General features: G+C 31.2%; 1 protein-coding gene, 1 long non-coding RNA gene and 1 pseudogene across 3 annotated transcripts in view; 2 read left to right on the plus strand and 1 right to left on the minus strand.

The window, feature by feature from the left end:
* Positions 1-15,157, minus strand: part of LOC143052351 (glutathione S-transferase kappa 1 pseudogene) — a 30,271-nt pseudogene that overhangs the window by 15,000 nt on the left and 114 nt on the right.
* Positions 1-15,157, plus strand: part of LOC143052352 (deoxycytidylate deaminase-like) — a 39,982-nt gene that overhangs the window by 12,287 nt on the left and 12,538 nt on the right. The gene's annotated exons all lie outside the window — the stretch shown is intronic.
* LOC143051217 (uncharacterized) lies at positions 2,432-15,077 on the plus strand. The gene is made up of 3 exons (XR_012970655.1): positions 2,432-2,529; positions 12,028-12,151; positions 13,612-15,077. It is a non-coding gene; the product is annotated as an uncharacterized LOC143051217 (long non-coding RNA).

A 15,157-nucleotide genomic window follows, 5' to 3' on the forward strand; every position in this document is an offset into this window, starting at 1 on the left:
AATAAAGTCGAATTCTTGGTTTTGCTGTTTTGCGTCATGCGTGGCTAACAAATTGTAAACTGAACCTATACGCCTTATTTTAAGTCTAGATTTTTAGTATTCATATTATCATCTTTTAGAGTCATACTGATTAAAATACTACAATAGGAAACAATGTGATAGAATTTAGTATTGTCAACCTTGTGATTATGCATGTGACCCTTGTATATATAGCAAATCCTAAATACACCGTTTGGTGGTGTGCCTGTCAGATGCAGAACGTACAGATAAGGTATAGGTAAAAGGTGAATATATATTATTGGTATTGGTATTGGAACTTGTTAATTATTTACAATATTAATTATGTGGAAAACAAGGTCTGGAGTGGTGTAACTTTTTTTCAACATCATTGTCCTATATTAGCTATATATATAAAGTTGAATTCTTTGATTTGTCGTTTTTATCCCATGCCGGCTGACAAATAGACAACTTTCGAGTTCGGTGCATTTCCGTCAAAAACTCTGGTTTTAGTGAACGTCGTTTGTGCGTTTAGGGGCGTCGTCACTTCTGTTCCAACGTTGAGCGAGTGGTTGGAAAACTATAATTCTATATTGTACGAATTATTCGGCAAATTGAATTCTCAAAATTGACAATCAGCATTGCTGCCATAAGGGAATTTTCATTAAGTACCTACAGAACAACCATTATTTCTTGTTTATCCTGCACAATGACGATCACTAAGACGCTTGATGAACGTAAATAGTGCAGGGATACAGGCGATCCCCTTTATCTGGTAAATGACGTCATAAAGGCGTGTATAATTGACGAGTTTTTTTCCGGTGACGGATGAACTCGAAAGTGGTCTATTGGACCTCATTATTTTAGTATTATAGATATCAGCATAACAAAAAATGAAACATCTGAGTGGATTGAGTCTCCAAAACACATTTTATGAGAATTATTTTACTTGAAATTTATTTTGTTTTTTGTTTGTTTGTTTTTTTTTTTTGGGGGGGGGGGGGGGGGCTGGAGGGGGGTGCTTTTTCTCCTTATTTCTTATATTCTGCTAAAATAGAAAATTTTCCTAGGAAATACTTAAATAAATATATGTTTATAAGTTAATGAAATTATTTTTAATGCTGTAACAACAAATTATTCTTTAAAAGAGAAGCCTTTTATGTCCCTCTCTGGAATGCTGCGTAAATTTAATTTTGACGTAAGGACTTATTGAAACCTCCTTGGAGACAGTTAACTTATATATGGATTGTTCATTCTGCTTAAATACTTCAGTTACTCATTTCTGATAACATTTCTATCATAAATGAGTGAAAGTTACCCCATTATTTTTACTTATTGACCTGAAAAGTTAAAATTTTAAGGAAATTAGAGGTATAAATTGACCAAAAGAGACCTTATAAAGGAGACAATGCGGTCCATAAGTGGTATTTATCTTCCTAAAATCATCTTAAGTATCATATTCAACTGTTTGTAGGCAGATAAGATAAATATTTGATCATTTATTGGTCCACACTATATTTTATCTTGATGCAGCTTGGTTTGGATTTGTCGAAGAAATTTTGCTTGAATCGCTGTAGATGTCGTCTTTCATTATGCTAGATTTTTCTCAAACTATTGAACTCTGGTTATGACAAAACTTAACAGAAATGCTTGAAATAACCAGTATTACAAAGGAAAAAAATCACATTCAGTTTATTAAACAATAATCAGATAATGTCTTCTTTAAATTTAGTCCTATAACAATTCTTCCTTTTTTTACATCTTCATTCCAGGCAGGGATAGGGGAAACCAACAATCATTTTTGCATGGCCTGATCTGGACGAATAGAAAATAGGGATTGTATGCAAGTATAAAGCTTAGATTTATGTAAAAAAAAATAGAGAATTTTACTTAGTTTGATCTATTACAGATTTTCATTGTGATTAAGTCACTAATACAAGTATGATATGTGCATGCCAGCATAATCATTTGTTGTTTACAAAGAGTCCTACACAACTTTAATTTGAATACAATCAAAAGTCAAGAACACCCTGGACCCAAAGCCAAAGGTGCACTTGAATGGGTCTATATATTTCTTCTTCTTCTTCTTCTTTATTTCTGAATTTTAAATTGTTTTTTTTTTAAACCGTGTAAGATAAATAATTGCTCTATCTAATAAGCATTGACCAGTTGACATTATTGTGGTCAAACAAATGACAAAAAAATATTCTGAATGATGAATCCAGATTTTCCCCATACCGGTCACTGTCAGGTAACCTGTGGATTCCCAAAACCGAAGTGGTTCGTCTGAAAAAGGTGGAATTTACAGAATAGGTGACGGGTGACAGGTCTGTGGATAGAACAAACATCCTCACCTTCAAACTGGTTCAACTTCTACAACAGTTCAGACAGAAGAACGTCTGTTATCCAATGTAGCTATGCAATCTGGGAACCAGTTCAGGTAAGACCTTGAACTTGAAGATGCAGAGCTTTGATTGTCGGTACGACAGCAGCCTGTTGTTGAAGTGATTTCAATATATATGGTCCTATATGGTAAACATTTAGTTAAAACAAGTGTGAGAGCATTATTTACGTTTAAAGAAGGACTGGGTGTTTCATTTTGTCCTTCCTTTTTTTTTGGGGGGGGGGGGGGGGGGAATGGGATGGGATGGGATAAGATAAGGATAGTCCAAATAATTATGACGTCTTGAAAGGCTAAATATTTTTTTTTTCTTTGACGCCTTAGCTTACTAAGTAAGGCGTCAAAGAAAAAAATTATGATAGCCTTTCAGGTAAATAATGCCTTACTTCACGTTTTTTTACGTGCAAGCACCCCCCTTACCATCCACTGCACACTTAGTGACCTACCCTTATCCTAGTCCAAATAATTATGATGTCTTGAAAGGCTAAATAATTTTTTTTCTTTGACGCCTTACTATTACTAAGGGTAGGTCACTAAGTGTGCAGTGGGTGGTAAGGGGGGTGCTTGCACGTAAAAAACGTGAAATAAGACATTATTTCATGAACGTTGCACAAAAATAAATGCTTTGTTGTGAACCTTTTTCTGACTGAGTCACAGTCTTCTCTTTGGCGGATCCTATTCCAGGGGTTGGAACCCCTATTTTTGTTTGCCGATCAATGCATTTGAATGGGGACATATAGTTGGAACATCCTCCCACCTATGTCCTTGGTTGGGACCCCCCCCCCCCCCTTTACAAAATGGCTGGATCCGCCCCTGCTTCTTGTATATATTAACTTTATGTTTTACATTGTGTACTTGATATTCCCTATTTAGTATACACATTTATGATATAATTGGTTTACAGCTTTTAAAAAAGTATTTCTTGACGATCCCTGCCAATTTAAGTGTTTGAATTTTATTTGAAAAATACTGAGCACGCAAAATAAGCATTTGAAAATCACGATGCACATAAATTTAAATTAGTAGAATACATTGCACGAGGCACCTGAGTCTTGTAAGACTAAACAGAGGCGGATTTAGAGGGGTGGGCAGGGTGCCCCCTTTTCCAGAAAATATTTGGTTGGTTATATAGGGAATCACTAAAGCGTGACGGAATTGCACCCCCCCCCCCCCTCTTAGGCAGACAGTGGGCCCCTCTTATGAAAATTTCGTGATTCGCCACCGCTGAACGTCAAATTAAAAAGTTAAAACATGTTGAAAGTAAAATAAAAACACTGGTTGCAAGGTGAAAGATATAGATAACGGACCTACCATTTGGTTTTTAAGGGGGGGAAGGGGGGGTAGGATGAAAAATTTTGTCCTGCATTCTATTAGTTGTTATGTATTTTTCACTCTGCCTTTTTTGTATTAAAATTGAGAATGGAAATGGGGAATGTGTAAAAAAGACAGCAACCCTACCAAAAGAGTGTACTAGTGAACTGTCTAGTTCATTAGTTTATCCTGCCCTTTTTTACATACATATAAATATAATTTTTTGGCAAAGTGTCTCATCCCCTATTTTAATCATTTTTGTTAATTCTCCAAACTCCTGTCCTGGCCTTTTTCAAATTTCATCCTGATTTTTTCATATTATAGTCTACATGTAGTTGCATAATGTTATTATTACTAAAACCTCAGTCTATATCAAAAACTTCATATTGTATGAGGGTCTGGATGGGGGGGGGGGGGGGGGGTCTGTTATTCTGTAAACATTTAATTTTCACCCCTTTTTTCTCTAATCTTCAAAAAATTAACCCCTTTTTTCTCTAATCTTCATTTTTTTTGCCCTTTATTCTCTAATCTTCATTTTTTAAGGGCATTATTTTTCAATCATTTAACCCCATCTAAACCCTCTTGTATATGTTCCAGACCATATGAGTATTTGAACCGTACACCTATATTCGTGTGGTGGGACCATATGAGTACGGTCAGACCAATATATATATATGAGTATACTAATACAGTCTAGTTAGGACTAACTGGCCCCTATATGTATTTCGACCCTAGGGTTTAATTTTTGACAAACATATATCAAAATCTGTTATTGAATATACAAACATAAAAATTAATATTATGAAAATTAGATGAATGGAGTGAAATATATATATATATCATATCACCAACCCTAATAATCTGGAAACAACTATTATTAGAGTAACAAAGCTACCTTATTTATTCTTTGCACTAGTTTTTGACACATTTTTATTATATTTTCTCTATGGGTTTTCAAGGGATTTTTTTTATAGTTTTTGTCATGTATCAATCTGTGGAGATTTTGTAGAAAAGTTCCTAAGTATTCTAAAATATTTTCTTCCAACATTATGTTTATTCTGATAACTTCAATTTCAGCCAGATGATAATTCAATCTGATGTATTAACTGACATGCTAAATGTACAGGAGCTTAACAGAATAAAGCTGTGATTAATATAATGATACTGTTCCACAACATTTTAGGGTCAGAGAAATTTAATGCGTGATTGGGAGTAATTATTTGTGGTCACTTAAACTGAAGAAATTTATTGCTTTTAATTGATTGACCATGTGCAGCTGGTAAGCACATAATCAGCTGATTTACTAAAATAACATTGATTACCTTGAATATTATTATGGATAGAGATAAATTATAAACAGCAATAAGGTTCAGCAAAGTAAGATCTACAAGTAGGGCAACATGACCAAAATGGTCAATTGACCCCTGAAGGAGTTATATTTTATTTAAAGAATTTTTCGTAAATTTTTGTAATCTGAAACTACTGGTCCAAATACATGTACATGGAATATATATATGAAATAGATTTAAAGGAGTAGCATGGGGCAATAAAGGTCATTTTTTTTCGTCCAATTTTGCTTATTATCTTGAAAACTATAATAATAGATAGAGAGAAACTTTGAAATGCAAAAATGATCAGAAAAATACTCTTTTGTGTGTGAACTTGAAGCAAGAGCTAAATAAGATCATAAAGATAGAGAGAAACTAAACAGACTTCATTGATCAGCAATATAGTTACGTACGATACAATTTTTTTTTTAGTAAAGAACACGATGTATTAAAAAAACATACACAATATAATTTAAATCATGCACATGTATTTATCTTACCTCCTATACATTTCCAGGAATATGATTGGTTAAAAGCGTCCGCGTGCAAACCGTGTATATTTGATATTAGGTTAGTAGGGAGGCGGGGCTTATCTCATACACGGTTAGTAGTGGAGTTACGTCCCTTTATATTCCTTATTAGGTAAGAAGGGGGCGGGGCTTATTTCATACACGGTTAGTAGTGGTGTTATGTCCCTTTGTAAAAAACAAAACGGTACTGAGAAAAAATCTTAAAAGTTCCAACAGACGAAGAAATTGATGATTAAGATTGAAACAAATTCATAAAACACATTTAAACCTTTCAAGTCGTTATTGTTGGCATCTGTTTTTGTAGGATCAATGGAAGTATTTTCTTAGCGCTAACAGTATTGAAGACTTGCTCGTTTTGAGAATCACTAGTCTTAATTTTGCACGTTAAGATAGTCGGTAAGATAAATTCGTTACATAGTGTGCTAGTGACGTAATACGGTATATATGGGGTCAGTAAATTTCATATGGGGATTCGAACTTCGCTCTCACCCCATATGGAATTTACTGACCCCATATAGGTATTATATTAGGTCACTAGCACACTATGTAACTAATAATATATATATAAATCAAGCACATGTATATATATAAACTTTTCTAAACATCAACCCAACAATGTTAAATCTGTTAATTTGCTTTCGCAAATTGTTTTTTTTTAGCTCTCAGAGAAATTCAAACTCATGCTACTGAGATATTGTAACACCATATCGCCTGCACTTTATCGGACGGGTTACATCACTTGACCACCTGGGCTTCACAAAAATAGAGCTTTCGGTGACCGGGTCTCCCTGTTACCTTTCCTCCTGAGTTTTTATTTAACGTTGTAATACAGTACATGATATATAAGGCATGAACATGGAATGTATATATATATATACGACCTATTAGTCAAATGCGTTTTGTTAAAATATACTTTTTCACTTTTTTGGGCATTTGGAAAACGTTGTTTGTGCTGTATTTAGACCCTTCTTCAACGAAATTTGTTTTACATGCACACGTATAAATTGCTGTTTTAATCCAACGCAATCATAGGTTTGAAAGTAGTTTTTAATTTAGATTTGTACATGTACAATTATATATATATATGTCAAAATATTCACTTCAAACTATCCTGAGCCAGTTATTTCAAGACATTAAATACATTTGTATATATACTAGTCATAATGTGCATTAATTAGGGAATGATGTGTTACTATTAAACTTCAAACCCACTGTTGTTGAACTTTTAAAGAAATTTTTGATAGAGAATTGTTGACATTATCTTTTTATATTATATTACTGTATCTAAACTTCAAAGTGTAATTTTTAAAATAACTTGCCATTTTCTTCTTTGAACTGTTTTCTTTCACTGCATGGTTCTTCACAAAATCACCACAAAAACAATATTGTAATAAATTGAAGATAGTTATAACATGTATAAGATGTGTATTCTTGATGAATTTCAAACTACATTTTATTTTGCTCTACACATTTTATGATGTCCAAGTAATGAGGTCATGACATCAATATGAATCCATATAGTAACCAATGAAATAAAAGAGAAATTCATTTTATGTCTTCCTAGATCTTTGGATAAAAACAGGCCACATTTACTTGTACATGTTGTGTGTATTCAAGGATTTGTATAGTAAGACTATACAAATCCTTGGTGTATTGTACTTAAATATAAAAACACCAGTAAATGTTATACATATATATCATGTATATATATACTCTCACCGCATTCAATGTCATTGATTCAATGGACTTAATTAAGTATAATGGGAATAGGTCTTATAATTAGTGTAAATAAAAGTGAAATAATTAGAAGGATGTTAGTATTGTATTTCACAATGACCATGATGACATACAGGAATATAATTTTGAAAATTTTATTGTAAGTAATAATTTCATACTTAATTGCGAATTATAATTATGATACATGTAATTGTATATTTTTTTTGTTTGGTGTATGGTCTCCTTAAAGTTTTATTTTGAGGAGGATTAAGGGGGATGGGGAAAATGGGCCTGGGCATTCCCTTTTTGATAAAATTTTGTTTGATTAATCTATTTAGGGATCAAATCACTGAAGCATGATTTGTACGGGTCCCTTTAAAAAAAATCTGGATTTGCCACAGGCATACAGAAATTAAGGATGTTTTATAATTTTAAGAAATTCTAATATATATCAATTAAAAAATATATATATATATATATGCATTAGTGATAAATTTAATAATCATGTCACCTAAGGATATTTGCCTATAGATGTTTTATGTCCCACCTGTGGGCATTATGCTTTCTAATGAGTCATGAGTATGAGTCTGTTCCTCCATCTGTCTGTCCGGCTTCAAGTTTTTGATGAAGTTGAAGTCCAATCAACTTGAAACTTAGTACATGTTCCCTATGATATGATCTTTCTTATTTTATTATCCAATTAGAGTTTTGCCCCAATTTCATGGTCCTCTAAACATATAAAAATGATAGTGCTAGTGGTCCATCTGTTCACTATGGACACATTATTGTTATTGATTTAATTAAATGCAAAGTATTAAGAATAAGTTTCTGAATTTCACCAGTTGATAATTCCCTACAATTTAAAATTCAAGAATTTTGTACAAGTATGTACCACTTGAAAGTATATTTGACATGGATGAGAGTTTAGATGGGGTTTACAAATTAGAGAATAACAGGCAAAATGTACAGAATAAAGGTAAAAAAAAAATAATAGGGAAAAGAAAGAAAACTAAAACTAAATAAATATTAGAAAATTTAACAGGGTGCTGAAATGAAATATAAAAATAGAGATTAAAGAAAAACAATTTAATATACATGTCTTAAAGAATAAAGATACATGTATACAGAACCCCTATCTAGACCTTAATAAATCAAGCCATATAAACACATAAATGACAAATACTCTGATAATTGTGATTAGGTCAGACAGGAGTTTGTCTGCAAAAGACTCATAAGTAACTCGATCTCCAATAAAAAAAAATGAAAGGCCAAATAATTTACAAAATTAAAAAACTTTGATAATCAAGAGAAAAACTGAGAAAGACATATATCTATGATTCATACATAAAATACAAAACTTAGAACCTGAAATTGAAAAATTATAAACAGTCAGGGGCGTTACCTAAACAAGTAGTTTTTTCACATTACTTATATATATATTAAGTAATTTTTGTTTTTGAAAATAATAAGATTACTTATATATATAATCATGTTAATAGAGTTATTTTAAATTTGAATAGAAGCATAGATTAAATGTAGTTTGAATGAGTTTTTATATAATTTTATATGATAAAATAAAGAATTTATTAGATTGGAGAGGAGTATGGAGATAAAGGTTTATAATGACAAAAACATTACTTGAATAAGTTATTTTATACATTTTAATTTTTTTTTTAGTAATAACACTTATTTAAGAAACACATGTAGTTGATTTGGGTTAGCAGTTGTAAATAACTTGAAAGCTTAATTAATTCACAAGTATGTTAACTTTCTATTTATACCAGTCTACCTTCAAGATTTTGGAGGAAAATGATAATTTAATAGTCCCTGAAGAGACCAATCTAAATTTACCCAGAAGTATCCATATGAAAGATAAGTGATAATTAAGTGCATCAGCAAGTTAATTAGTGTTTCAGAAGAAATTTATATTTCATGGGGAAAATAACCAGATGACTGTGAAAATTTGTTAAAGCTAGTAAAATCTGCATTTTTGGACACCTATAAAAATAATATTTAGAAAAGTTACCTAATATATATAAGTAGTATTGAAAATAGCCTGGTTTTCAACATAACTTATATAGGCAGTTTTAAATGTTACTTGTTTAAATAATGCCCCTGACTTATGATTTTTTGTTTGCTTGTCAAAAGTTTTATTTTCTATTTAGCTCACCTGACCTAAGAGGCCATGTGAGCTTTTGCCATCCCTTGGCATTAATTGTTGAATCATCCATTAATGTCTGGTGTACACTTTTTCATAGATCTTCTCTTCTGAAACTACTGTAATTAATTAGTTTTAACCAAACTTTGGCTAAATGATCCTTAGGGTATCTAGTATATATTTTGTAATTTTTAGCTCAGTGAGGCCCGAAGGGCCCGATGTGAGCTTACGCCATCACTTGGCGTCCTATGTCGTCTGTCGTCTTAAACTATTTAAAAAATCTTCTCCTCTGAAACTACTGGGCCAAATACATGTACCTTCAAACTTTACCTAAATGTTCCTAAAGGTATCTAGTTTATAAATTGTATCCGAAGTTTTGATCCATTGACAAACATGGACGCCATGGCTAAAAATAGAACATACTGGTCAAATGCAGTTTTGTTAATTGGCCCCTTAAGGAGTTACTGCCCTTTAAAGTCAATTTTACACAATTTGTTGATCAAGTTTGCTAATTATATATAACATTTAAAAATCTTCTCTGAAATACAGATGAGCGATTCAGGCTCTTTAATATTTAACGTAGCATTTCAAGATTAATCTGCCTTTAAAATTAAGACCAATCTTGAAAACCCTTGGCTATTTGAAGTTATTGCTCCTGCAATAGCAAGTTCCCACAATTTATACATGTTATATAAATGTTCTTGTTAACAATGATTGTCATATTGAAAACAATTATAGATATCATAAAGATAAATTTAAAACAACAAAATAGTAGTGACTACTAGTGTGGATCCTTATATGAGTTATTGCCCTTAAAAGACAAAATTTTAGCAGAATTTCAAGTTTCATGCAGGAAGTATGATAGATGTAGAGACATTTATTTATGTTCAGCTAAGTTAAAGATCTGCGAATAATAAAATTGAGAATGGAAATGGGGAATGTGTCAAAGAGACAACAACCCAACCAAATAAAAAACAACAGCAGAGGGTCACCAACAGGTCTTCAATGTAGCGAGAAATTCCCGCACCCGGAGGCGTCCTTCAGCTGGCCCCTAAACAAATATATACTAGTCCAGTGATAATGAACGCCATACTAATTTCCAAATTGTACACAAGAAACTAAAATTAAAATAATACAAGACTAAAAAAGGCCAGAGGCTCCTGACTTGGGACAGGCGCAAAAATGCGGCGGGGTTAAACATGTTTGTGAGATCTCAACCCTCCCCCTATACCTCTAACCAATGTAGTAAAGTAAACGCATAACAATACGCACATTAAAATTCAGTTCAAGAGAAATCCGAGTCTGATGTCAGAAGATGTAACCAAAGAAAATAAACAAAATGACAATAATACATAAATAACAACAGACTACTAGCAGTTAACTGACATGCCAGCTCCAGACTTCAATTAAACTGACTGAAAGATAAGCTTACATCATGACCAAAATAGTTAATTGATCCTTTATAGGATTTTTTGTCCTTAAGAAATTATTTTACCAAATTAAAGTTATGTTTTTTTGCAGATAATAATAGAAAGAAGGAATTTTAATTTTTTTTTTAAGTGATAAATATGTTCAGCAAAGTAAGACTTGTATTATTTAAATTGCCAATTGATCCTTCAAAGCTGTTATTGCCCTTGAAAGAATATATTACCAAATACTTTTTTCTTCGGGTTTTTTTTTTTTTTTTTTTTTTTATGGAAGTATTATATTTCATTTTTCTTCCAATGGTCGAATATAGAAAAGCAGAAATTTAAGTAGCCCACACCAGTTATAGGGGCCATTGGCGATTGGGCCCCTGCTAATTTAAGTTTTTCATAGTAAAGAAGTGTCTTCATCAGAATTACAGTTTACATGTGTTGTTTACATTAATGTCATTAATTAGTTCTGCACAGTTAAATGTTAGAAGGAACTCTTTAGTTCACATAAATTCTTTTATAGCTGTTTAACTAATTCACCAATGTTTCTATTTCTTTTGAATCCTATTGATAGGTTTTTATTGAATTTGTCACCTATTGTAGAATCTATTTTGATAAGATTCCAGTATTTCCTGAATATTGTTTGAAGTTTTCTGCTTAAGAATTCGATTGATTATTCGTAATGAATGATATATTTTATCTATTTTCAACTTTGTTCTTTTTCTAGACATAAATTCAAAGAAATTGATCCAATATCCACCTATTTAGGTGAAAATCCTAACTCTGTCCTGATTTCATAGACAGAATTTCATAGAAATTAATCTAATATCTATCTATCCATTAGTGCATATCACAATTTTAAATTAAATAAATGTGCCTTCAAGTAGTTCATGTGTAAAAAAAAAATGCTAAGGATAATGCTGTGGATTCATTTAAATTTTGTGGTCACATGTATCAATTTTTGTGGATTAAAGAAATTTTGTATTTGTTTTGTTTGGTTTTTTCATAGTCTGTATACAACCCGATGGCAAATTTATAATTTGTTTAACATTTAAATTCGTGACTCAGCTGTATCAATGAAAACCACGAAAATTGGTATCCCATGAATAATAATGAATCCACATTGAACATTTTCAGCATGAAGGTTTATGCCATTCTGTTCTTATTTCAGATTGACATATCTGTAGGACATGCAGTTAGCCTAGACAAATAGGAAGAGAAAGTTCTTTGATTCTGAATTCTCTGTGAAGTTCAAGGTCTTTTTTAGTCTAAATTATAATGGGAAGATGTGAACGGTAAGTTTGAAAGTTTGTAATTGTGCAAAAATATGTTATTTTTAACAAAATGTGCTGTTTCACAAATAAAATCCTGTGTCTCTTAGACACTTATAAATGTAGCAATAAGGCCACTTTATTGGTATATGAAATGATTGTAAGCTGTATTTGCCTGACTGGTTAAACTGACCATGCCTTCATTTTCATGGATCAAGTTTATGTGATATTATTAAAAAAAAAAGCGACAAATTTTCAATCATAAGTAAAGCAGGCTTAGTTGTTAATTTATGTGTCATTTGGGCTCTTGTGGAGAGTAAATGTCTCATTGGCAATAATGAATTATACCACATCTTTTTTATATGACATTTGAATGTTGCATTTATATATATATATTATATACATATTGCAATCACTCATTAGCTGGCCAATTGTTTATTAGCATCCATGTTCACAAATAACTACAGTTGTGCAATAATGGGATGATTTTGTGGCACCATGTACTTTAACTGTTCTAGAGTAATGCCCCTTTACAAACAAACAAAAGTGCTGAATTTTGTTTCCATTTTCTAACTTTTATAAGTTTGCCTCTGAACCAAATGCTATTAAATCAATACACAGCAATGCTTATTACCACAAAATACAGATCAAGTATGTATTAAGGGGGTGGTGTCACTTAACTGTTCTGTAGTTATGCCCCTTTACAAATGAAAAATATGCTTATATTTATAGTTTCCGTTCTCTAACTTTGATTTGCCTCAACTAAATGCAATTAAACTTACACACAATGCTTGTTACCACAAAATACAGATCAAGTTTGAATGTTAAGGGGGTCATTAATTTTTTTAGAGTTATGTCCCTTTGAAAATGGAAAAATTGCTGGATTTGTGTTTCCTTTCTCTAAATTAAGTTTGCATAAACTAAATTTTATGAAACTTGTACACAATACCTATTACCACTAAATCAGATTAAGTGTTTTCGGTAGAGTCACTTTTACTGTTCTTCAGTTATGTCCTTTTATAACTTTATATGATATGCAAGCGTGGGCATCATCTGTGATCCATTGATACATTCCCCATTTAATTTTTTGTTAAACATCAATTTTTTAATTTTTTGGTTGTCAGAGCCGATTAATGCCCCATTTGTTTGTAGGTAAGAATTGGTAAAGTAACACACACACATATATATATATCAAAAAATGAAAACACCAGATTAGAAAAAAAAGATGCAGTATGATTGCTAAGGAAACAACTGCCATAATAATTATAAGAACAAAATTTAAACATCATCAGAGTATTAAGGCTTCAATTATTGAAGAAAACAAATGACATACAGTAAGCTATGAAAGGACCTGTGATAACAAATTCATTTATTATCATGATTATAAGACAGAACAAAATATGTCGGGAGGGGGGGGGAATCATGAATATTAATATGCCTGAAGGTCTTTTGAATATTGAACTTGAATTGACTTTTCTTTGTAGGATACAAAGAAATCTTGGAGGACAAATTGGTGCGAGTCTTAAAAGACACAGATTTGAAGATAAATGAAAGAAAAAGAATGACAAACATAGTTTAAAGGACTGCAGACTTCCTGATATCTTTCAAACTTTTCTTTTGGTATACATGGTATAAATGTAATATTGCAATATCATTTTATTTGTATAGGTATACATCCTGTAAATCTTGTTGGTGCCTTTTAGCTCCTTAAATGCAACCACTATTTAGTAAACATTGTCATGATTGTTGTTCTATATGTGAGCTTATTAGTTAACTAGAGCATAGTAATTTCATATATATGCAATCTTAGTCTTTTTAATTCAGAAATAATTTTTAAAACAAGTTATTCTAATCAGACTAATGGAATTTTATTATGTATGTTTAACCTGTTATATGCACTTTGTCAAATTTAGCATGTTGCAAATGTGATGCAATATAGAGCAACCTTTATATTTCTTAGAAAATGCTTTTTCTGAACTGTAATGAAAAGTATGGTTATACATAATATCCAAAAAAATTTTTTTAAGTGAGACATATGTTTTATGAATATTTCAATAAATGTTAGAAACAAGTTTACATAAAAAATTTCTTATGTATCAAAATTCTGTGTTGTAAAATCTCAAAGATTTTCTTTTCGGGATTTTTCTCAATATGTTTAATAAATCAAAATGCGTAATTTTTGCTTGGAGATTTTATTTCGGGATTTTTCCCGAAATGGGTAAAAAAATCTATGCACCAAGTGTGTGCCTGACATTAGATTTATATTTCGGGATTTTTCCCGAAATGTGAAAAGAAATTATTAGTCATGAGGTCTAGCATATACATTTGATTTTTCGGGATAAATCCCGAAAATATTTGAAAACATCTGTGTAATGCATTTTGTAATTAGTTTATTTTTGTCAGGATATTTCCTGAAATGTGTTTCAGATCTGTTTGTTCAAACGCTTTGCCAACATATATGTCATAAAATTTAATGTTGAAAATGATTTCGGGATTTTTCCCGAAATGTTGAAAGAAATTATTAGTCATGAGACCTAGCATATACATATGATTTTTCGGGATAAATCCCGAAAATATTTAAAGACATCTGTGTTATACATTTTGTAATTAGTTTATTTTTGTCGGGATATTTCCCGAAATGTGTTTCAGATCTGTTTGTTCAAACACTTTGCCAATATATATGTCATAAAATTTAATGTTGAAAATGATTTCGGGACATTTCCCGAATAAATAGTTGTCATATATACATTTTTACCACAAATATTTTAAAACTTTCATATATTTTGGGAAATTTCCCAAACATTTAATGTAAGTTTTATCAATTATAAGAATAAAAACATGGAATGTTGTAAAAAATGTGTATTTCTTTATGAAATCTGCATTCATTTATAGTAAACATTGAAAAAGATTATAAAAAGGAATAAAATGGATTTTACTCTTTTAAAATAGAGTCTGTTTATTGCTCCGATTAATCAAAGCTTATGAGTTATAATTATGCGAAACATATACATTTGTATGTGTAAAATGTAT

This window comes from Mytilus galloprovincialis, chromosome 11 (genome assembly GCF_965363235.1).
Source record: "Mytilus galloprovincialis chromosome 11, xbMytGall1.hap1.1, whole genome shotgun sequence".
Classification (NCBI taxonomy): Eukaryota; Metazoa; Mollusca; class Bivalvia; order Mytilida; family Mytilidae; genus Mytilus; species Mytilus galloprovincialis.